Here is a 2444-nt window from a genome sequence, read left to right as displayed (position 1 = left end):
GTGGTGTTGGAGAAGACTCTTGAGAGTCCCTTGGACTGCAAGGAGATCCAACCAGTCCATTCTGAAGGAGATCAGTCCTGGGTGTTCTTTGGAAGGAATGATGCTAAAGCTGAAACTCCAGTACTTTGGCCACCTCATGCAAAGAGTTGACTCATTGGAAAAGACTCTGATGCTGGGAGGGATTGGGGGCAGGAGGAGAAGGGGACGACAGAGGATGAGATGGCTGGATGGCATCACTGACTCAATGGATGTGAGTTTGGGTGAACTCTAGGAGTTGGAGATGGACAGGGAGGCCTGGTGTGCTGCGATTCATGGGGTCGCAAAGAGTCGGACACGACTGAGCGACTGAACTGAACTGAACCAAACCAATCCTGGTTCAATCCCTAATCCAGGAAGATTCCACGTGCCTCGAGGCAACTAAGTCCCACAACTGCTGAGCCTGTGCTCTAGAGTCAGGGAGCCACAACAGAGAAGAGAAGCCACCACAGTGAGAAACTTGTGCCCTGCAACTAGAGAGTAGCCCCTGCTTGCCTTGCCAACTAGAGATCACTTGCTCAGCAATGGAGAACAAAAATAAATAAATAAATCTTAAAAAAAAAATAGAATCCTGCCTTCATACACCATATGCCTTGTCTTTATACAGAAAAAGATATACATCCAGCCACAAACATCCGTGTGAGGGAGAAATAGTTATTGACAAATTCTGTTAGAAGAATAAATGGGCTTTTATATTTATAGAGGTGGCAAAAGAAATAACACCTGAAGATACCACAGTTTAAAATGGAAAGCTAACCTCTCTGCTGAGCAAGGAAAACAGCTCTCTGGCTGTTTCTTTTTTTAATTGAAGTATAGTTGATTTACATCTATAATTTCTGCTCTACAGCAAAGTGATTCATTTATATACATTCTTTTTCACCAATAGATAATAATACTGTGGTGGACACTTTAAAACCTGTTAAGAGGGTAGATCTCATGTAGGGTCTATTTAACTATGATTAATATTACCATGTAATAGACCAAGAAAGCCACAAATGAAAGGGAGGATGTGCGACAGTAAAAGATTCTGATTGTTACATCCAGTCAGCGTGAAAGGAAGCCAGAGCCCATGATGAGCCTCTCACAGCAGCAGAGGAGTCGTGACTGTGCCTACGTGCGAGCCTGCACCTACGTGCGAGCCTGCACAAACGGTGGAGCTGAAAGAGCACAGGACTCAGTACTGGGAGAGATGGGCTTCACTTCTGTTCTTCCTTCTCGTTTGTCCTTGAGCAAGTGGTTCGACCTCTCTGGGACTCAGATGCCTAGTATATAAAAGTTGAGGCTAAGTGAGATCTCAGCTTTGAACTCTACAATTCTATGATTATATTAAAGAGAAATAGTTTTTTCCTAATCGTAAACAAATGTGATGCAAACTTCCTCCCATGGCTATATAACATAATTAGTAGGAAAGGTGTTATACTCCATGATTACAAGAGGACTTTCCATTGCTATTTCTATTCTATTTCTAATTTCTAACTAAATTTATATTTCTAATTCTAACTAAAGATCTGAGAATACTGGCATTGATGTGCTTGGAAAAGTGCCAAGATTTTTGCTTTAAAGTGCCTACAGCAAAGAATCTAGTAACATTCACTAAAGCAAGTTTGTTCTTGTTGTTGTTAGAATGGAGTTTTAGTAAATAAGAGATGCTAACTTATTTTTCATCTTTAAATAAACGTACGTAATTGGGTGCTAAGTTGCTTCAATTGTGTCCAACTCTGTGAGATCCCATGGACTGTAGCCCACCAGGTTCCTCTGTCCATGGAATTCTCCAGGCAAGAATACTGGAGTGGGTTTCATCTCTTACTCCAGGGGATCTTCCAACCCAGGGATCGAACCCATGTCTCCTGTCTCCTGCATTGGCGGGCAGATTCTTTACCATGTTGCCATGTGGGAAGTCCTAAATAAATGTATGCAGTACTGAAAATCCTAGGAGATGCACAAACTTTCCCCATGTAATTAATGAAACCTCTCCCTTTTACTGCCCCCCCCCCCAGATATCCCAGTTTGGATGCTAAGATGGAAGGGCACTCTACTGTTGGTAGATTCTTTTCTACTTTGCTTAATTCCAAACCCACTTCAAAGATATTCTTCATCTGGTTCTCAAGTGGCTTCAGATGGGCTTTATGAAAATCAATTGCAGCCAGAAGAGTGGGTTTTTCTCTTTCTTTTTCATTTCCTAGCTGTGGGGTTATTAAGAGCATATTTCCAGTGACCCAACACACTGATGCAGTTTCTGCTCTCACAGGTAAAGAGTTCAGAAGTCGTCATTCCCTCCTGTGATAAGAAAAGCTGACCAACAGAAAATCAAAGAATTTCCCTGTACTCATCTGAGAACTGCAGCCACAGGGCACCCTCCCCCCCAACCCCACACCAAATCTGGAGGGTCTATCACAACCAGAAAGGTT

This window comes from Bison bison, unplaced genomic scaffold, assembly GCF_000754665.1.
Source record: "Bison bison bison isolate TAMUID 2011002044 unplaced genomic scaffold, Bison_UMD1.0 scf7180017864108, whole genome shotgun sequence".
Taxonomy (NCBI): domain Eukaryota; kingdom Metazoa; phylum Chordata; class Mammalia; order Artiodactyla; family Bovidae; genus Bison; species Bison bison.
This window is presented reverse-complemented; position numbering follows the sequence as displayed.